Below are 22,951 nucleotides of genomic sequence, written 5' to 3'. Positions count from 1 at the left end.
ATACTTGCAATTGATACGATTAGCATTTTAGAATCATTACTGTTTACCATAATACATTACATCTTCACAAGCCGCAATAACTTGTTTATGCTATGCATGTTTAATTGTGGCCAAAAAGGTGACCTGAGCTGTGCAGCAGCAGTGCCAACCACTGCACTATTGTGCCTCAGTGAGATAAAAGAATGCAGTCAGAGACGCGCAATCATAAATTTCATCAAAACAAAGCAGAAATGCTGAAATCGTAGTCAAAGTCAGAAAAAATATATAGGTCTTTTAAAGGTAGAAAACTCAAAGTGGTGTGTCATGATTGAAACAGAAGGCTCTCTAAACTGTGTAAGCTGATACTTTGCACTTCTATCAAAAAGATAGAAATGTGTTGTAAATAGTAAAACATTTTCCTTTATTATTTCATAGTTTATCCTCTGTTTTGGGGCGTCAGGCTCCTTCAAGGTTTGTCTGTACTCCCGCTAAGCAATGTGGCTAATTATTATGCATGCAAAGGTTACACGCCGCCTCCTCTTATATTGACGAGTAACTTGAAGATTGACCTGCAGAGATGTCTCATCAACAGATTCTGTAATACAAATGATTAGCATTATATTTGTGGGGGGCAGTCCCATCAATGTTGGCAGTTATAGCAACGGTCGATGTCATGTTAAAAAACAAAAAGTTCATATTTGACGAACAAGGGCGAATATCGGTTTGCTGAAAATTGCTGATCAACACTACTGCTCAACCATCTCTGCCCACTCCAGTACTTACACACAACAATGTGTGCAAAAACTAGAATAAAATGAAGCTACTCGTTGATCGGTTACAGTGGGCCAAAATGCCAGACGTAATTATCAGATTTGGGTCAGGGTCTGAAGGCTGCACTGAGATCATAAGTTGGAATATTTTTGGTCCTCTCCTTTTTAAAAATAATAAGCCAGTTTTGCCTTGCTGATGGTTCTCAATGGCATGCAAGTAGCCTCTGCTGGGTACCTTCACCACCAGTACTGAGCTGTGATATTTTTTTTTTAGGTTTTACAGCAGAGTGGCTTGATTCAACTGCAGGATCATTTGGCCCTGTGCAGGCTGAGGCCCCTGAGGTGTTGCAACATCCAACTGCAACCATTTCCAGACCACAAAGTACTTCAGACCAAAAATCTGACAGCCAGATTCATAGATTTTTTTTTTCTGATTTTCACAGTTAAGCAGACTTTTGAATATTTGGTTTTTGAAAGAAACGCACACAGGGAAGAGACTGTTCTGTACTGTTTCAAATATTTCTATAAACCAACAATAAAGACCCGACATGGCAAGATGAACTCTATAAAGCCATAAACATAAAGATCTGTTATTGGTAAAGACTAGTTAAGCAATTGGGTTGGAACAAAAACCTGCAGCAACTGTGGCCCTCCTGCACTGACTTTTGCACACCCTTACTGTACTCTGATTTGAGAGGTACAATCACTCCAGAAAATCCTGAGATCACTTGCTTGGTCTCTTCTCCCATTGAACCCTGACTGGGATATGACTACAGGGTATCAATATGTCTGTTTAGAAACCACCACAATGGGCTCTTCTTAATTTGGAAAAGCAGTATTTCTATTTAGAAAGACTAGTTTAGCAATATAGGACATCATGGAGAGTGAGTCCCTGTGCCAGATCGTCATTTCAGCCTCTTGTGTTCATGATGTGTTTGTCTTGGTCACCAATCGTACATAACAAAATGTGCAAAAAATGGAGTCCAAGTACGTTTTGAATGCACTGCTCATGTTATAACCAGTAACAGGAAAAGAAAGTCGGTCGATATCCTAGTGATATTTGCTAAGAAGACTGCAGACAGAGGTGAAGATGAGGAAGCTTGAGGAGACTGAGGAAAAATCATTAGACAAAGCAGAACAGAATGTGAAGCAGAAGAAAAAGAAAAATGGCTTTAAAGCACTTGCAGATTTATTCGATCTGACATTATTTCTTAAGCCTTCTATAGAAATTTTCAAGATTTCACTTGCTTAACCTGCTATCAGCGCAGCTTGTAAATGTAGTTCTTCACTTCTGAAATGCATTAAACTTAAATTTAAGATTTACAATGAGTGATAAAGTACTAATGTGCAGGTGGTCAGGCATAGCTTCAAGGAGTGTAAATATAATTAATTTTGAAGATTTTGTGGTTAAGTTGGCAAAAAGCACAATAAGAGAATTTAATTTTGAACTGCAAGAAAATTGATTTTTTTGTAAACTAGGGGGCTCTGCCCTCTGCTCACTTCGTCCACCAACCGTCAGGAGCGGGAGCTGGACGTCCGCTATCTTGGGGCTGTGCCACTTCAAGGGCATTGGAGCGCCCTTCCTTTGGAGAAAGTGATGGTATATAGGAAGACCGTTTATAGATAGAAAATTAGTTAATTGTCAACTGTTGCTGCCCCTTTTCTGTCTCAATGAAAAATTTGATATTCTTGAATAGATAATTGGCTTTTTGCTATTATAACTGACTGCACTGAAGTGCGAGTTAACATAGCACTAAGTGTAACGGAGTGGTACGGAAAGAGGATGTGCGTAGTAGGAGTAAGGATTGGGTGAGCAGTGTGGAGGGGAGTGGTCAGGGCTGAATAACATGGACATGGTGGGAAACTTTAATAGAGAGATGTCTAAAAAGGTCATGCGAAAAAACAGTTCCCCCTTGGGGATTAATAGAGTGCACCAATACACAAGATTAAAACTAAACCAATGGAATATTCTGCTGATAAGATTGTGCCATGCATGTTCTTCTGCTTGATATAGACAAAGTATAAATGGAATTCCATTTAGTTTCTTTTCATTTAGCATTTGTAATTAAATCTACAATTGAGTACATTTAATTGATCTGATGCTCAATTTGTGTTTAAAGTGTGAAGACTACAAATGTTTCTGTAGAAATGATTAAATGTCATTTAAATATTTATTTGGACTGGATAATCCATATTTCACATTAATTAGCACATGCAAATAAGAACTTCACTGTACTCTGTTTAAGTGATGGCAATTACCGTGTAAACCTGTAATCTATTTAAATTGGCACTAAACACGTTAAAGGAATATTCTACCCAAATCATTTACATCATGAACTTTGTAGTGATGACTGAGTAAAAAATTTAATCTTGTGTTTTCAAACTGAAAGCAGATGAAAAAGTTTGATAGAATCATGTCAGTGATGACCAGTGCTTTACACTGCAGACAATATGAAAAATGTCGAGGCGGATAGTGGTAGGACGTTGGATCTTGTTGCTCTTGTAACCTAATCCAGATATGTCAGTTATGCTGCTGTATGCTTAAAATGTGCAAAACATACACTTTTCAAAAAACTAAAAAATTGTATAATTGCTTCCACAACCATGTGGATAAATGGGGAAATACAATTCACTTGGAACTGATCGTCTGAATTGAAGATAGGATTCTTGATAACTAAATGAGGGGGGAGGCAATTCTTCGGTTCGTTTAGTGCATTTTACTATATGTTTTTGTGGAAAATTTGCAAAATGTCACCAAAAAAAAAAAACCTTTGGAATTGTTTTCACAGGTTGGACACAATATATAATTGAAACACAATCACCCTTTGCTTTCCCACCCCAAAAAGCTTTGAAAACCTCCAAAAATGTCATTTTAGTGAAAAATCACCTGCAAAATAAATTTTAGTATCATATTTACAAAACTGTATGCAAATTGAAACATGCATGTTTCACTCGTCACTAAACATTTAAGCCAATTTACTTTAGTACATACAGTGATCCCTCGCTATATCGCGCTTCGCCTTTCGCGGCTTCACTCTATCGCGGATTTTATATGTAAGCATATTTAAATATATATCGCGGATTTTTTGCTGGTTCGCGGATTTCTGAGGACAATGGGTCTTTTAATTTCTGGTACATGCTTCCTCAGTTGGTTTGCCCAGTTGATTTCATACAAGGGACGCTATTGGCAGATGGCTGAGAAGCTACCCAACTTACTTTTCTTTCTCTCTCTCTTGCGCTGACTATCTGTGATCCTGACGTAGGGGGTGTGAGCAGGGGGGTTGTTCGCACACCTAGACGATATGGACTCTCGTCTAAAAATGATAAAAGATTATCTTCACGTTGCTACCTTCTGTGTGCAGCTTTTAAGTATGCTGCACGGTGCTTCGCATACTTAAAAGCTCAAAGGGCACGTATTGATTTTTGACTTTGTTTTTCTCTCTCTCTGCTACTGACGGAGGGGGTGTGAGCTGCCGCCTTCAACAGCTTTGTACCGGCGGTGCTTCGCATACTTAAAAGCAAACAGCCCTATTGATTTGTTTGCTTTCCTTTCTGTTTCCTTTGAAGAGGAAGATATGTTTGCATTCTTTTAATTGTGAGACAGAACTGTCATCTCTGTCTTGTCATGGAGCACAGTTTAAACTTTTGAAAAAGAGACAAATGTTTGTTTGCAGTGTTTGAATAATGTTCCTGTCTCTCTACAACCTCCTGTGTTTCTGCGCAAATCTGTGACCCAAGCATGACAATATAAAAATAACCATATAAACATATGGTTTCTACTTCGCGGATTTTCTTATTTCGCGGGTGGCTCTGGAACGCAACCCCCGCGATGGAGGAGGGATTACTGTATATATTTTACTCTACAGCTTGTGCTTGGTAAGGTTCTAGGAGTAACAGTTTTGGTCTTTCTATCCTTAACAGCAGTCCCCTGGGACTTTTGGGTCATTCTCAGTTGCTCTTATGATGGTCAAAGGATTCTTCCAGTGTCGTCTTGGTCTACTCGTGATCCGCTGGAGTACCTGTTATGTGAGATGCACAATGATATGGCTAGAAAATGTTGTATAAAGCACTGGAAATGCAGTATTATTCCAAAGATATAATTCAATTAAGAACCTTGTGTAAAACTGCAATTTCCTGAATTAACCAGTCCCTGAAGTATACCAGAATTTTCCCCTTCATTAATTATCAGCAGTGACACAGATTTCCCAACTTTAATATTCACACATCAGTCATAGGAAAGGTGGTAGGTTTCACAATAAAGATGTATAAAGTGAACGCCTACTGACTTGACATTTTATTTTTATCTGCCTGCTTAGACAGTGGTGAAACTTACCAGAGTGGGTCTTAAGTTCAGTTTTTAAGGCCTAGTGTAGCTGTAGATTTTTGTTCTTAATAGTTAAATAGCTTCATAGTCAATGAGTCATATTCTCCGAAATAGATCTTTTTATTGTTAGCTAGTGTTTTATTTTTCTTTCTGCTAAAGTCGGCACACTGCAGTAACCTAATTTATAATGTGGAAATATTTGGTTTTGCCATAATGTTTATCGACTTCTTCCTCTTCATCCTTTCCCACTTTTATGTGAGGTTGATGTGCTTGATTAACCTTTTTCATATACTGTAGGTTGGTTCTGCACCTCCAGCCCTTTTCCACCTCTGCTCCATCCTCCCTCACTTTCTCTTCCACTGTTCTTCCATTCCCATCACTGTTGCCCACATATTCATTGTATGTCCTCATCACATGTCCATACCACTTCAGCCTACATTCCTGTCTTTTCTTAGACATCTCTCCTTTTGTTGTACCTCTGTTTCTCATCTTATTCTGTCGTTTATTTGAAACTCCACATTCTCATTTCTGCCACATCAACATCTTCTCCTGTGCTCCCTTTACTGCCCATGTCTCGGCTCCATACATCTGTGCTAGTCTTACCACTGTCCTAAAAACCTTAAACTTTAATCTTCTCCTTAATTCTTTGATCACACAATACTCCTGATACCTTCTTCCAGATACGAGTGCAGAGTGCTCAATCCTGAAAGGTATTGGCTTACACTGTGTTACACCCACTAAAGTGCTTCACAGGCAGAAATTGCACAAATAACCAGAACACATGGAAAAGTGGATTGAGAAGCATGATGATGATGATGATGATAGTCTGAAAAATAAAGATGATAAAAAACAAATTATCCCTATATATGTCATGCATAAATGCATTGTACTGTACATTCCAATTTAAAAAAAATTGCAAACCCAGTAATTTAATAGAATTGTTAAATAAAAAAGTAAGATGGTAGTAATTTAAGAACAGAAGTTGATTGGGATCAAAACCTTCAGCCACAGTGGGCTCAAGGGACCAAACTTTGAAACCTCGGACTTAATACCTTTCAAATTAATAATAGGAAACACCTTGGTAAGTAAGACATACTTCTGAGAGTACAGAAATGAATGCTCAACCATAGCACTATCCTTAGATTTTACTCACCCAGGGTGTCACCACTTGTCATTAATTAAAAAGTAAAAAACAACATAAAAGAACAAACGTCTTGTCCTAAATGGTTAGCTTTGTACATCCTCAATATGTGGAGAATTGTAAAACACCGGCAAATGCAGAGTGTGTGGTCTGTTGGTATAAAGTAAACCAATATCCCAAACAGTCGCCAGCAAACCTATAAACTGTTAGAATCCTGCAAGTCATGGGAGGTAATGGCAATAGAGCCCACAATTCATAAGAGCAGCAGAAACTTTGGTCTCATGTGTGTCTGAATTTTAGAATAAGTGGATTTGAGAATGATACAGTGCAATACAGGGGTGCATGATTACCACAAAATTGATTACCATTGATATTGTAATTGCAATTAACACTAGTGATGTACATATTTTATGTTGTCAACTGCATATACTATTGTCTATATACTGTAGATGCAGTACAGTAGAACCTTCATTTAGCAGAACCACTTAGTTAATGTTAAATGCTGGACTAGTTGATTGTAAAATTTTGTGTATAAATGTTTATTTTTTACAGTAGATACTGCCCACCTGTAAAAATGTTTTACAATTCTGTAAATTAGTTATTCAAAACATTATAAAAAGTAAGTATAACAAGAATATTTTTTTTCCTTTACAGAAGAGATGCAATTGTTTGGAAATCCTACCATCAACACCGGTCCCTATTCAAAAATGGAAAATGTGGGGAATGTTAAATTTAGGTCTCCTGTATTAAAGGATGTTTGTAAAGAAATAACTTTTGACTTGAAAAATCAAACATGGTATGTATGCATTTGACAGGTGAAAATGTGTCCTAAAATGAAGCACTTTTTATAAAAAGGCCAGCCCTGCTCAACTATCAGTCATCCTGCACAACAGTCTTTCAACCAGCCCCCCTCCCTTTCTCAGAAGACCAAATCACAAATTTTTTTCATGCCACATGTTTCGGTTTGGTTTTGATTTACTTCCACATTTATGTGAGAACTTGCACAAGCAAATATTAGAACATTAGAACACTCTAGACGAGAACAGGCCATTCAGCCCAACAAAGCTTGCCAGTCCTATCTACTTGCTTCTTCCAAAAAAAATCAAGTCAAGTTTTGAAAGACCCTGAAGTCTTAGTGTCTACTTGGCAGCTTATTCCAAATGTCTATGGTTCTTTGTCTAAAGAAAAACTTCCTAATAATTATGCGAAATGTACCCTTAAATTTCCAACTGTGTTCCCGTGTTCTTGATGAACTCATTTTAAAATAGCAGTCTCAATCAACTGGACTAATTCCCTTCATAATTTTAAACACTTCAGTCATGTCACCTCTTAATATTCTTTTGCTAAAACTGAACACATCCTTACCAAGAGAAAAATAGTACCAGGAATATGCAGTAAAATTTCCAGCTTCCCTCTTTTTTGTTGTCACAGACATGCCCTGAAAACGGATTGTGTGGATCAAAACTCATTGTCTGTCATTTCTTGAAAAACTGACATTTTTTGTTTGCTTTTCTTCTGTGGCACATAAATCAATTGTAAAGCACCAGTGCAGGCAAGAAAGATTTAAAAATTTATGGAAAGTGCTTAACTTTTGAATAGTTTTGTGTGGGAAATGCATATACAGGGTATACCATGATAGTTTTGTTCAGGTTTGTAAAAGCATTAAACATAATATATAGCAAATTAGAGATCTGTTTAGATAACGTGACCCCCTGTTATATGCTGATGCTTTTGTTACTTAATGTGCTAGAATACAAATACAGCACCATCAAATTAAAAAAAAAAAAACATCAGTGTCAAAATACTTTTTCAAGATCGTTCTGTAGTTATATGGTAGTTTCACATTATCACATATAAGCTATTGTCAGTGTTGCAACAGTGTAGCCACCAATGCATGTAATGTTTACTTTTAAATGCCATTGGATATTTCTAATTGTTAAGAATTGGCTATGCACTGGCATCTGGTTCACAGGGTTGCCATAACCGCATCATGGGCCCCTGGGTAAAGTGTTGTGCTGGGACCCCTGTTTTGATAGCAAAACAGAAACATACATAAGCATCAGAAATATTGTTGGCCCCTGTGCCTCCTGGGGTCCTCAGCCAGTGCCCATACATTAAGACTGCATTGCTGTTCAGACATACACATCAGTGGCATTCTGAAGTTCATCCTGCTATCTGTATTCACACAGACCTGGTGCTTCTCCATAAAGCCACAGATGGCCAGTGCAGCTCTTGGTCCTTAAATAGCTTATCTCAGTTCTTGAGGAAAATAGGCTTTTCTATGCAATTTCCTCATCAATATAGTGAACCATTATGTTCAAATATTCTTCTATGGTTATAGTCAACCACATATCAGCTGTGGTTACATAAAGTGGCACATCTTTCAGATCCTTTTAAATTGCTTAACATTTGGAATAAAGTAAACACAGTGCAACTTCAGAAGAGGGGTGACGTACCCCTTAACCTGAGTGATGGATCCTTTTTTTTTTTTTCTTTCTTTTTAAAAGACCATTGTGTACAGTTTCAATGGGAGTCTTTGGATAAATAGAATGTAGTGACTCTTTTATCTGATTTTTACTTTCAATAGTGCTGTATACAGACATGCCTTATAGTGTAAACAGATAATGGTTATACACAGGTATACACTGGAAAAAGCTTTAATTAGTTTGTCATTTTTATCCATTTTTGTGCAATGAATTAAAAAAATAAAACTTTTTCTGCATCATGTAATGTTGTTCACAAAAAATGTATTAGCTGTCAATTATCACTTTTTTGTCTTTGCACTAACAATAAATGTTGATTTTATTGTAATAGTAATGTTTGCCTTTATGCTTTGAAATATTGTCTATTTAAAACAAATTGATTTGTTTTATTTGGTAAGGTTAGAATATAGCTGTAACTGAAGCTGGTGATGAGTCACAGTAGCAGGTTATTAGCATGTGATGCCATTAGAAACATGTCTGGTTCTTTTCTTTCCCTCACCAACGATACACATCACAGTATCATGGTAATAAACACGCACTTAGTTTGACTCGGGCAGTTGATCAGTGCACACTTAAATATGACATTGGGTTCATAAAAAATGGCCAATTAAGGAGGAAAAAAAAAGCTACAGCTTGGTGCTAAAAACATCAGACCTCTGGGTAGCTCCAGATAAAGTACTGCTACCACATATCAGGTTTGGTTTAATGAAGCAGTTTGTCAAAACCCTATGTAACAATCCAGTCTGATTTATTCATTTGTGCTGAAAATATATGGGTTTGCCTGAGCTTAAATTGAAAGTGGGCATTTTTGACAGACCTGACATCAGAACACGGATTGACGTTGCAGAATTTGATGTGGCAATGAACATCCTGGAACGAGAAGCTTGGATGTTATTTAAAGAAGTAATTTCTATGTTTTTAGATAATGATAAATATCTGAATGATAGAGAAATTGTGAAAAATTAAATAGTTGATTAGTTAAATTTAAGGGTTTGGGTTTCAGAATGAGTCTCAAAGTTCAGATTTTGGCTTTGCATTTGGAATTTTTCCTGAAATTCTTGGATCAGTGAGTGAAGAGCAGGGTGAAAGATTGTCAGGAAATCAAGGACACGGAAAGGAGGCACTAGGGATGTTGGGATTATCGGTATGATAACAGACTTCACTGCAACACACCTGAAAAAATATACAAATGACTGGCCACCAACCAAAAAATTATAGAAGTTGTATGTAAGAAAATGTTTATGCATGTATAAATATTAGATTGACTAAATTTTCAAGTTAAATTGGTTTATAATATTGCATACGTTATGTAATGTGTTAAATTTTAATTAAATTTCTTTTAAGTTTTGTACTTAAATGTGACATGAACATTCAATTTTTTCTTTTCGTTAAATCTTTTCAAATTTAAAACCATTTTTTTTCTGAGTTTAATTTTGCAGACCTTTAGGTTGTCACAAACCTAACATTACTAGGACTTGCTGCTTTTATTAACTTTTATTCATGCACTAAACTAGGTGGTTGAATTTTAGATGGCTTTATAAATGTTTGAGTGCAGTGCTGCAGATAAGTATGGATTTTTAATCAACATCATCACTATTGAATACAAAATAATGCCAAATTATGATGTTTTCTTCATTTTAGTACAAAAGCATGGAAAAGGTGGCTGGAACCACAAAAGAGAGAAATTAACTTTTGTTTTTTTTTTTAAGATGTAAGTATTTAAATTCCGTAAAGTACGAGTGCTTCTGTTTACAAATGTGCTTATATTTCGCTGATGCTGTCTATATTGCTCATTTGCTGTTTAAAGTGCTTTGGAACTGAGAAAGCCCAATCTCTGACAGAGCATTGATACTAAATGGAGTGCAGTGAGTGCACTTTTCATTTGTTAGTATATCTCTGCACCTGTAATTGTAATTAATGATTTATTGTGCAGCTTTAATATAATTTTTGATAATGGAACATCCTCAGACCTGCAAAATCCTATTCTGGGTCACAATGGAGCTTAGAGCCTAGCCTAGCATCACTTTCTCTTTTCACTGTTGGAGATTTTTTGTATCACTCTGAAAACATTTTTTTTTTTTTCCCTGTTTAATCAGGCGTACTATATTTATTCATTTACATTTGTTCATTTAGTAGGTCCTTTATCCGTAGGAACTTACAAATAAGGTCAACATAATCCAGTGAACATCAGTTAGTGGACTGTTTTGAAACAAATTTTGCCACTATAAAGCACAAGACACATACACCTTGCATTAAATAATGAAAGAACCAGGTATCCAAACCATTAGCAAATAGCAAAACAGTTAAGTCTTTAAATGTTTTTTTAAGCACACTGATGGAGTGAACAGTTTGGTTAGAGGAAGGCAGCCTATTCCACTAGCAAAGGTCTACACATAGTCTGGATTAAAATTAAATGCCACATAAAGGTGAAATCACCAGATACCATTCATTAGCAGATCTGAATGAGTGGGAAGGAACGCAGGACTTCATGAATGCTTCTAAATAAGTACATTAGGTGATGAGCCAGACTGACTGACCTGTAGGCACATCAATGACTTGTGTTGCTTGCTGTTATAAGGAACCAGTGTTGTGGTCTGAGAAGGGGAGTGATATGGACCCATTTTAAGCAGTTGAAAATAAGACTTGCTGGTGCATTCTGAAGCAGTAGCTTGATGGCATATGCCAGTGTACCCGTGCTATTGAGTTGTTACAGTAGTCAAGGCAAATTGTGACTAGTAACTATTATACTCTCCAAAACAGAACAGGAAAGCACATTTTGTTTTCATGTTCCTTTTGAGAAAATTCAATTTAGGAGTTTGCGCTGGGGGAAAATGCACTATACCTGGGTAAACGCAGTGGCACCACCACTGGTAAAGGTGTTGATAACAGGGACGAGTGGCAGCAACATGCGTGCACCAGCGTCCCCTCCACAGTCACAGAGAAGATGGTAACCACAGGTGTATAGAGTGACTTCAGGTTGTTTACACCTGCAAATTAATATGTATGATACAAAAGCAGGTAGTTAAGGCCCAGGGGATTTTCTCCTTTGTGAGAGCAGATGGTGTTCATGAATTGTTAAATTTTCCATGGTGACTAATGCTTGGCGACGTGCTAATCTGATCTTGGATTGAAATTGGAAACCTTTTCTCTGCTTCAAAAGATGCCAGTTTGCATTTCAGTTTAAATAACAAAAGGTACTGACCTCATTTTTGACAATTGACAATATAAAAAGAATTTTCTGAATTAAAGGAATGGGGTGGGGGAGGGGTGATAGGCGTATAACTGCAAAATAGTTCAAACAAATGGTCATTTAATAAAGAGATGCAACACAATGTAACCCATCCATTTTCTGCTGCTTTTCTGGGTAGCAGGGGCTCTGCGGATACCAAAGTGTTCCCAGGCCAGCCCCGAGTTATAACCTCTTCAGCATGTCCTGGGTCTACTGCCCCGTGTCCTTCCTATTGGATACACCCCAAACATCCTCCAAGGGAGCAGTCCTGGAAGCGTTCTAATCAGATACCAGAACCACCTCAATTGTCTCCTTTCGATATGGAGAAGTAGCAGTGGCTCAACTTTTGAGCTCTTCCTGAATGTCGGTTCTTCTCACCTTGTTTCTAAGGCTGAGCCCAGACATCCTGCAAAGGAAACTCCTTTATGCCACTTGCATCTGTGATCAAGTTCTTTCAATCACTACTTGAAACTTATGATCATAGGCAAGGGTAGGAATGTACATTGACCAGTAAACTGAGAGCTTCTTGAAAAGGTGACACTCCCTCTTCAGCATGACTGCCTGGTACAATATCTGTTAATCTCTCATTCCCCTCTTACCTCTCTGAGTCATGTTCACAAGTGTAGGAAGAAGGGAACGGAAGATCGACACAAACTTTAGAGTTTTTCTTCATTTAAGTTAAAAATCTACAGAAAATGGTTTATTTTGACATGTATGTATTGTTACAGCTAATAGTTCACATTAAAAATACTGAATGTATAAATGTGTACAAATCTTTTGTCATGTAGAAATATTTGACTTTCAAGGGAATTGAATACTTCTACACACCACTGTATTCAGGTGCTGGTCATAAAATTAGAATATCATGACAAAGTTGATTTATTTCAGTAATTCCATTCAAAAAGTGAAACTTGTATATTAGATTCATTCATTACACACAGACTGATGTATTTCAAATGTTTATTTCTTTTAATGTTGATGATTATAACTGACAACTAATGAAAGTCTCAAATTCAGTATCTCGGAAAATTAGAATATTGTGAAGAGGTTCAATATTGAAGACACCTGGTGCCACACTCTAATCAGCTAATTAACTCAAAACACCTGCAAAAGCCTTTAAATGGTCTCTCAGTCTAGTTCTGTAGGCTACACAATCATGGGGAAGACTGCTGACTTGACAGTTGTCCAAAAGACGACCATTGACACCTTGCACAAGGAGGGCAAGACACAAAAGGTCATTGCTAAAGAGGCTGGCTGTTCACAGAGCTCTGTGTCCAAGCGCATTAATAGAGAGGTGAAGGGAAGGACAAGATGTGGTAGAAAAAAGTGTACAAGCAATAGGGATAACCGCACCCTGGAGAGGATTGTGAAACAAAACCCATTCAAAAATGTGGGGGAGATTCACAAAGAGTGGACTGCAGCTGGAGTCAGTGCTTCAAGAACCACCACGCACAGACGTGTGCAAGACATGGGTTTCAGCTGTCGCATTCCTTGTGTCAAGCCACTCTTGAACAAGAGACAGTGTCAGAAGCGTCTCGCCTGGGCTAAAGACAAAAAGGACTGGACCACTGCTTTCTGATGAAAGTAAATTTTGCATTTCCTTTGGAAATCAAGGTCCCAGAGTCTGGAGGAAGAGAGGAGAGGCACAGAATCCACGTTGTGTGAGGTCCAGTGTAAAGTTTCCACAGTCAGTGATGGTTTGGGGTGCCATGTCATCTGCTGGTGTTGGTCCATTGTGTTTTCTGAGGTCCAAGGTCCACGCAGCCGTCTACCAGGACATTTTAGAGCACTTCATGCTTCCTGCTGCTGACGAACTTTATGGAGATGCAGATTTCATTTTCCAACAGGACCTGGCACCTGCACACAGTGCCAAAGCTACCAGTACCTGGTTTAAGGACCATGGTATCCCTGTTCTTGATTGGCCAGCAAACTCGCCTGACCTTAACCCCATAGAAAATCTATGGGGTATTGTGAAGAGGAAGATGCAATACGCCAGACCCAACAATTCAGAAGAGCTGAAGGCCACTATCAGAGCAACATGGGCTCTCATAACACCTGAGCAGTGCCACAGATTGATCGACTCCATGCCACGCCGCATTGCTGCAGTAATCCAGGCCAAAGGAGCCCCAACTAAATATTGAGTGCTGTACATGCTCATACTTTTCAGTTGGCCAACATTTCTAAAAATCCTTTTTTTGCATTGGTCTTAATTGATATTCTCATTTTCCGAGATACTGAATTTGGGACTTTCATTAGTTGTCAGTTATAATCGTCAACATTAAAAGAAATAAACATTTGAAATACATCAGTCTGTGTTTAATGAATGAATCTAATATACAAGTTTCACTTTTTGAATGGAATTACTGAAATAAATCAACTTTGTTATGATATTCTAATTTTATGACCAGCACCTGTATATCATATTCTGGTTGGGTATTGCAAAATTGCCGTTAATGTTAACTTTTTTTATGTATATTTATACTACAGCTAGTGTCACCATTATTTTTCACCCATACATCCATTCATTATTTTGCATCCACTATTCTGATAGTTTATCAGAAGTGATACTGTAATCATGTGGTGTTGGGAAACTTTGGAGCCGTTTGTACACTGTACTTCCTTGAGGGGAAATTTGTGTTTTCGCATGACATTTGGAGCAATGAGTTATGACTTGCTGTGTTCTGTACATTTGATGTTGGAGATTTGGGAGAAAAACAGAGGTCAATGTTAATTTGCTGCTTGATCCTAATTTAAAAAAAAAAAAACTTCAGGGAATAACTTCTTTTGGAATTTTTTTAAAAATTTGATGAGCTTTAATCCCAGGGGCTCAGGATATAGGGCGAGCCATTGTACAGCACCCGTGGAGCAATTATTCAGGTCAAGGGTCTTGCTCAAAGGCCCAACAGCATAGGATCCCTTCTGGTGGTAGCGAGATTTGAACCAGCAACTATCCAGATACCAGTGCAGACACTGAAAAGAAAAATCAAAAACCAACACCAGAAAAATACAATTTATGAATGATCTGACTATTTTTTTTAAATTTTTATACGATTGATTAATAACTCCCGAGCCTACCGGCACAAAAAAAGGCTGTCGTTGCATCCTCCAGTTGGATGCTACATGTTGGTGGTGGTTGAAGTGGCTCCTCACTCTCTTTATGCAAAGTGCTTTGAATAGTGAGAAAAGTGCTATATAAATGTAAAGAATTATTATAGTTTAAATATTAAAGGGAGGATTCAAAGATGTCTCTTATTACTAATGATGAGTGAAAGTGTTTCGAGTATGGTTTCACAAAACTGCTGTTAAAGTTAGTTTTGTGTGCAATTTCCCAAATGTGAAAGGCATAACTCACTAAAGCACATTTGCTGGGAGGAGAGGCAACACCTTTTTCCCTTGCTTCCTCCAACTCTGTAAACTAATTCAAACCAGGATCTTTCCAAAGGCTTGTCGGCTGCAACATACCTAAGTTAGCGGATTTTAGCAGAGCCTGCAGATAAGTGTTCAGTAGCTTTGGCCCCTTTCCGTGTGGTGCACAGTAATAAATGATGACATGCTGCTGCACATCGTTGTAAAATATTGTTTCACAAATTTTTGGTGAAGTGAAACTTCATGTTTCACTGGAAATTCAGTTTTGTATTACATCACTCATTAGTTGCTGCATCTAATGTTTAACATCTGGCTAATGTTACAATACAAATAAAATTATTTTTTTGTTTCAGAAAAAAATATTTTAGTAAGGGTTGGTTGCATCAGTTATTTCACCTATACAAGTGCCTTTGCAGTTTGTCTCTGGATATATATTACTAATTAAACAATATGATCGACAGTAAAAGCTCAGTCCCATCTGAACTGCATTTCCTGTTGATGGCGTGTGTTGATTTTTCCAAGATTATTTATTCTAAAAGAATAAAAGTGGATAAGTGCCATGTGGATTAGTAACTTTTTGTTTTTCTTCACATGAACTTTATTCATGTAATCCATTTTACGGCATTGGTCACCATAAATGTGTTTTAATCTCTGTTCTTCAGGAAAACATGAGATTGAAATGTTTTCTTGGTCATTACTACAAAGCACAAGGAGTAATTAACATATGAAAAAATGCAATTTTGGGGTTCCAGTACTGACTACAACTGAAGTGGTGTTGATCTCTGTAACAATGAAGACATTTGAAGGTCTAAATTTTCCAACATCTCTTCCTGACCCACTATACGTTGCCAACAATCCAAATGAAGATGCGGCAAACGTGGCTTTCCAGTAGGTGCAGAATTTAGACTCTCCTGATGTGGATACCAGGATTTTAGATGTTGATTTTGGTTAAACTAACGCTGTCATACCAAACCTTCTCCTTGGCAAACTCCTTAATATGAACTTGGTCTCTTCCACGTGGCCTTGGATCTCAACCTTTCCAGGAAGCATTTTAATTATGAATGTTGTGCTTATTTGTCATTTTTTCCCTGCAAAATTCTTATGCAGTTTGTTTCTGGACCAATGTTAGTACTTAATATTATATCACAGTTCCTCTTTTGTTTCACAATTTACATCAATATGTTTTTGTGAGAATGTGCTGTTTTCTCAGGGTTGAGGCTTACAGCAGTTGCGTCACATGATGGTAAAAGCTTGATGACATGATATTCTGGATATCAGTATTTACAATAACAATTTTTTGTGGTTTGAGGCATTCCAATGGTGACTTTGAATTTTGATTTTGAAAATAGATACCTGTATTCAGTTTGCTGGTATTTTACGTCCTGTGACGTTTTCAACCCATGGTTAATCTCCTGTTCCATCCATTTCAGCAGCAGTATGTATCCCACTGCTGTAGTGCTTAGCACCATCTATTTCACATCTATCACTACATTTGAAGTGCAGTGTTTAATTTATAGCTAGAGAATGCTCCTATTTGTTGACTTAAATGGTCTGTGAAGTAGACAGCTGCAGCCATGACCAGTAGTAACCTGAACTACCAACAGACCGCTGCAGCCATGACCAGTAGTAACCTCAACTACCAACAGACAGCTGCAGCCATGACCAATAGTAACCTCAACTACCAATTTTATTTTCTGCTTGCTTTTGCTGTTTATTTCATGATTCGTCACATTTCAAATTGCTAACACGGCAGAAGAAAAAAGCACCTCTAGCCATTCATGCTAGTACTGCAGTTTCTTTTAAAATGTTTACTCTTTAATCATACTCTTTCCACATAAAAACATTGATTACTTCTTTGTTACACAGTGAAGAGCAATGACCCTAGAAGCTGTTTTCTTATGGTACTTTTTACAATTACATTCTTTCAGGAGGGAAATGATTTAAAAAAAAAAAAGTAAATAAGAGGAGGTAAAAGGCTGTGGCTTTTTCTAACACAGCCAGTGGCTTACTTGTATTATTGTCTTTTACAATCTGCATTATTCTGAAAAGTTCTGTTGAAGACTGTTAGCATTAGAGCTTTCTTCCTTTCCATGTTTGTGAGGTAGTTCTCAAATTAAATGTCAGATAATAGAAAAATATAAAGAGGAATGTGATTCCTGGGACCTGCTTTCATAACTTGGAACTTGAACAGAGGGCATTAATTGCTCACTTGAAAGGCATTCAAGCCACTCCGATTCCGACTCTAAAACACACATTCTTTCATTTCCGCACCCAGACCCTATATTATGCAGACCCATATATATGTCCACAACCCCAACTATTGTTTTCTTATTCGTGGTCCTAGCAGCTGACTTTTTAAAGCTTCTCATAGTGAAGGTGAACACCTTTAGCTCCTTTTTGGCCATTGTCATCTGCCAGACTCTGTCAGCTCACATAAAGGTTATGCATCTCACTCTTCAGCTCATGGAATGTACAGCAGAAATGATCATTTTACCATTTAAGGTATTGATCCTTTTACAAACCCTACTTATTTGAAAAAGTTTATTTCTCCTTGCATACAAAGGTTTGTTTTTGCTCATTCATGTTCTGCAAAAATCCCCTTGATCTGTTCTTCCCTTTTCTCTGTGATTAGAAGAGATAAAACATTCAAATGAGAAGTAACAAACTAACTGTTTTAACGAACTGATTAACACCATGAAACATTCTCTATGATACTTTTAACACTTTAAGGCATATGAAATATAACATAGTAAAATGACATTTACTAACATTCATGCGCCTTGAGCATGGGAAAGGTGCTATATAAATAAAATGTATTATTATTATTATTTATTACATGGATAAAAAAAGCAAACATAGCAAACAAAAAAGTTCAGCTTTGGCCCAGAATGCTTGCATTAGAGTTATATTACTGAATTCTTGTGTGTGTTGAGAGAAAAAAACAATCATTCATATCCCGGTGAAGACAATTAGATTTGTTTTCCAACATTGGATAACATAACACACATATATAATAAATTCTTTTCACGTTTGAAACGGAAATTACATATTACCACAGAACATATTATAATACAGGAACTAATCACTTCGTTTGTGGACGCCATTTTTATATCGTCTTAACGAATTGTTATTATTTGTGTGAGAGTTATTTTACTGATATTGAAAAGAAGTAAACACAAACACGCCGATCAATCCCATAGAAGTGCGCCCGCCCCGCATCACCCTCTCCCAGCTCACCTCTCTGGACTACAGCACTGAGCCTTCCGCCGCTAGGCGCGTTCTGACAGAAAAGTTTTATTTATTCATCCACGTGACTGTCACGGAAACTGACACATTATAATTTTTTTTAATTGGCAGTACTTGATAGTAGAAGAGATGATGAAAACAGCTTTGCGTCTTTGTACTTTTTAACTGTGCCGAGCTTTAAACAATGTAAAGAAGAGACCGCCTTCAGCGGCGAGGGGTCGTGAGAACAAAGTGAACGCTGGGAGGCGCGGAATGTTGGGCTGCTCCGCTGGGTCAAGAACTTCGCAGTTTCGGGCAGCGTCCTCTCTTCTCGCACTTTTTGCAACACTTCGCGTGCCCCGTCAGCTCCTGGGAGCGTGGAAATCTTTGCGAATGAGTGTGATCGACGCCATTAAAGCAAAAAACTCTTTGTATATTCACTTAAAGTGAGTCCAGGTCACTAAAATCCCGTAACATTCAAGTTTGCTTTTGTGATGGATTCTTTTAAGAAGATGTACGGACCTCTTCATGTTAAATTTTGGACTTGGGAATTGTTTGGACCTTCTGCCTGTTAAGCACGGAAGGGCAACGTCCACATTTCTCAGAATAATTTTTCTCTTAAATCACAGGCACGTAGTGCAAGGTTGTCAGGCACAAATTTGCAGGATCGCATAGAAAATGTAATTTCTGTACCACAGCGGTCGTGTAGCGCCATTCACAAGGGATCTACTACCGACAGATGATCCAAATACATTTAAGCTGCTTTTAGTGTTACTTACCTGTTGTGTTATAGCACCTTTAAAATGTGCTTTACCCGAAAGCACTCCAGTAGTGCTCAATGTATCTTTACTTCTTACATGTTAATATTTTACTGTTTAATAATTTATATACTACATTTTATTTTTTTCCCTTGCACTCAGTGAGCGAAGCCACTGGGTAATCAGCTAGTATGTATGTATGTATGTGTATATATTTTTCTCTATCCTCAGCAAGTCTTCTATAGCTCCCTGACTATTCTGAATTCCACCCAGGAAATTTGAGAAATATAATCCCTTCAGCAATTTCGGAGTCCGACCCTTGATCTTCTCCCGTAGATCTATCCAGGAACCAGACTTTTGCACTGTATCATATACAGTATACTGTCTATATATAGAAACCACATCAAGGGCTTGTTTGAACTAAAGAAGCAACAGATTTTAGTTCGGGGTTCTCCTGCATTGCTGGACTCCTCACGCGATCATGAAGAGTGAGACCAATATCCCTGTACCAGATCCATTTTTAGGCCTCTTGTATTTATGATCTCATTCTTTTATTAATTTTTGGAGCTTGTGACCATACATAAGGACTAAGATGCAGACGTACTGGTAAATTGAAGGTTTCCCCTAAAAACTTGGCTCTCAATGGCATCAAAACTGCTCAGTCTTGACTGTCGTATCGGTTTCTGTTTTCATTTTAATTGATGTAAACTTTACAGATTTCTTGGTTTATTTAATAATCGGTTCTACATCACTTCTAAATAAGACCCTGAGATATTTAAACTACTCCACATGGGGCAACTGTTCACCCCTTACATAAAGTCATTATTTTCTGCATCCGGACCATCAAAACCTTAGATTTGTAGATGCTAATGCTGCATTCACTTGCTATAGTAGAGATGAAAAATATGAGCTTCTTTTTGTGAAATGTCACATTAGCTCTCCTTCCAGGTGTCGGTTTCAAGTGGGTTATTTAAAGCCCTGTCACAGTACACATCTTTCAGTGTGATTTTAGTACTGTCAGAATACACAGTGTGACTTGTGGTCATGTGCTTTGAGATTTCCAGTGCTTCGATCATAGTGTTCTGTGACAACCCCTGCCGAAGTCAAGCCAGCTTTTGCTTGGTTTTGTATGAAGTTTTAAGGGTGGGTTCCCATACATACAGTTAACAACAAAGCACCCAGCCAGAAGTACAATGCCTACAAGAATAGAAGAGTCCATTCAAATCTATAAGAAAGAAAACAGCTGAGAACCGAATTGGCCTTAATAAATGAAGGAAATTGGATACTCTTAATTATGGAAACAGGTTTGATGCGTGTAAACTTTTTATCTTGTAATGGCCGGCCCAATTGTCAGGACTGCCAACTATACCGCCAAGACCTATGGCTTCGCAACCTGAGGGGCGTTAGACTTGCTGTACTTCTTCCAATTACGTCCCCAATCGGTGATCAAATAGGTGAAAATGGCAAACAGTAGGTAAGTTACAAAAGTGGATATATATTTGATGAACAAAAGTGAAACAAAATGCCAAAAAGTATAAATATCTTATCTCCTCCTCCCCTAACACATACGAGCCCACAAGTGAACGGTGGAATATTATAATATATATGGTGCAGCAATAAATATACAGAGTAAACCCTTCCTTGACCCTACACTGAACATAAAACAGATATGACACATACGAAACACATAACACATGTAAAATCCAGGAAATCTTCCAGAGAATGATTAATGATAATAAACTTGATCCGGTTAGAAACTGTCCAACTGTAATTGCGATATGGAAGTACTTGATTGTTCGCTCCTTTCCCGAAATAAAAAGAAACTGTCTCACCGTATTATCCTCGGCATGTCCTGTTACTACAGAACCCCGGGGTTTTATGAGAATGGCGAGATGTTTACAGGTCCGGGATTGAGAGCAGCAAGCTGTGGAAAGGTGTGTGACGACCCGGATCGGCGTTTCTCTGTTTCTTGATGCATTTCTGTATTGTATTCTGGTTTCTCTCCTTTTCTCCCTCTATCCCCTTGCCTTCTTCCCTCCTCTTACATCTTTGCCTGATGAAGGGGCCTTAGTTGCCTCGAAAGCTTGCATTTGTAATCTATTTAGTTAGCCAATAAAAAGTGTCATTTCACCCTACTTTCTCCTGTATCAATCTATGGCTAACACGTACACACTCTACTCCTCTCATTTAAATAAGAAAAACCGGATGGACTTGATGGGTAGATAGGAAAATTACTTTGAGGGGTCACGGTCCTGCAGTGTTCTCCTTTCCCTCTTTTTTTCCAGTGGAACATTTACACAGACGCATGATAGACTACATAAATGGGACAACGCTACTAAAGATGTGACTCGGCACAATACATTTAAGATGACGTTAATCATGTAGCCTCACTACAATTTTTCAACTATTTATTTGATGTCTCACCTTAATTGCACCATGATAAAATTGAGAAGAAAAAATGTTCTGTATTGTCTGTCAAACATCAACCTAACATACGTTCATGGAACACTAGGATATTTGAAATTGTGCTGAGAAACTGTGAGGAATTTGTGTAATCCATTGTCCTCTGTGATTTCTGGTTGTGTAATCTGACATTCTAAAGATAATGAAATCCAGCAAGTGCAGGTGTTAAGCCTGACATACTAAGTTTGCTTCATGTGGTGTGAGACTGACCTTGCCTAAATTAGTTAAGGACTCATCTAATACTGGCCTCTCACCTAATTTCAATATACCACTACAAAAAAAAAAGACAAATGTGATTTTACAGTGATATTGTTTTCATAGCTATGAAATACATGTTTAATATGTGTAGTTTGTTTTGGAGCTAATGTTTAACTGTTACCCAATTGGCATTTTGAGAGAAATGAAAGGTATGTGGATTAGAAAGTTACAAGGGTGTGATCTCTCAAGTGGTAAGCCTGGAAATTCCCATAGCTGATGTATGCAGCTTATTTGTCTTATTTATTCTAATTGGGCCAGTGCATTCTGAATTCCTCAGTCTGATGAAACCAAGAGAATAACATCAGCCATAATAATCAGTGAAGCAGTCATTGGTTTTCTCTAAATTCTTTTCAATTCCCAGATATGCCTTCATATCCTGTCCATGAAAACCATAGCTGGAACGGCTACACAATGAACACTTGGCAAAGTATCAGGCCCACACTGAATGGATTCAGATTAAAGTCAACTACACATGTATTTACAGACTAAGAGTATTATAATAGAAGTGGCCTCAGAATTTCATAATCTTGTAGGACTTTCCACTTGATATCACTGGGGTCAAGGTTTTTTCCATGTACACAAAGTTAATGTAACCAGAACTGAAAAACTCCTCTGACATTATCCATATTTGTCAATGGACAAAGACATGATCCACTTTTCCATGGCCAGGTCCATATTTTCCTTTCTCCTCCTGGACACATGCTGCGGAATAATGTATATACTAGCTGTGTAAGCCTGTGCTGTAAAAAGCATGGGGTCCTAGAAACCATTGAAATCGACGGGAAAAAAAAGATACAATTTATTTTTGTATAGCCCAAAATCACACAGGAAGTGCCGCAATGGGCTTTAACAGGCCCTGCCTCTTGACAGCCCCCCAGCCTTGACACCAAGAAGACAAGAAAAAACTCCCAAAAAAAAAACCTTGTAGGGAAAAAATGGAAGAAACCTTGGGAAA

At 37.7% G+C, this 22,951-nt stretch overlaps 1 long non-coding RNA gene and 1 gene segment (V, D, J or C); one reads left to right on the top strand and one right to left on the bottom strand.

Moving 5' to 3' along the window:
* LOC127529799 (uncharacterized) overlaps nt 1–9,859 on the top strand; it is a 31,192-nt gene extending 21,333 nt beyond the window's left edge. The window contains exon 2 of the long non-coding RNA XR_007936420.1: nt 6,869–9,859. This is a non-coding gene — a long non-coding RNA (uncharacterized LOC127529799). The remainder of the gene's footprint in view (nt 1–6,868) is intronic.
* The window catches only part of LOC114661874 (immunoglobulin heavy constant gamma 2B-like), a 185,140-nt gene that overhangs the window by 52,121 nt on the left and 110,068 nt on the right, over nt 1–22,951 (bottom strand).

This window comes from Erpetoichthys calabaricus, chromosome 12 (genome assembly GCF_900747795.2).
Source record: "Erpetoichthys calabaricus chromosome 12, fErpCal1.3, whole genome shotgun sequence".
Classification (NCBI taxonomy): Eukaryota; Metazoa; Chordata; class Cladistia; order Polypteriformes; family Polypteridae; genus Erpetoichthys; species Erpetoichthys calabaricus.
The sequence above is the reverse complement of the archived record's forward strand: the minus strand, read 5'-3'. Positions and strand labels throughout refer to the sequence as shown.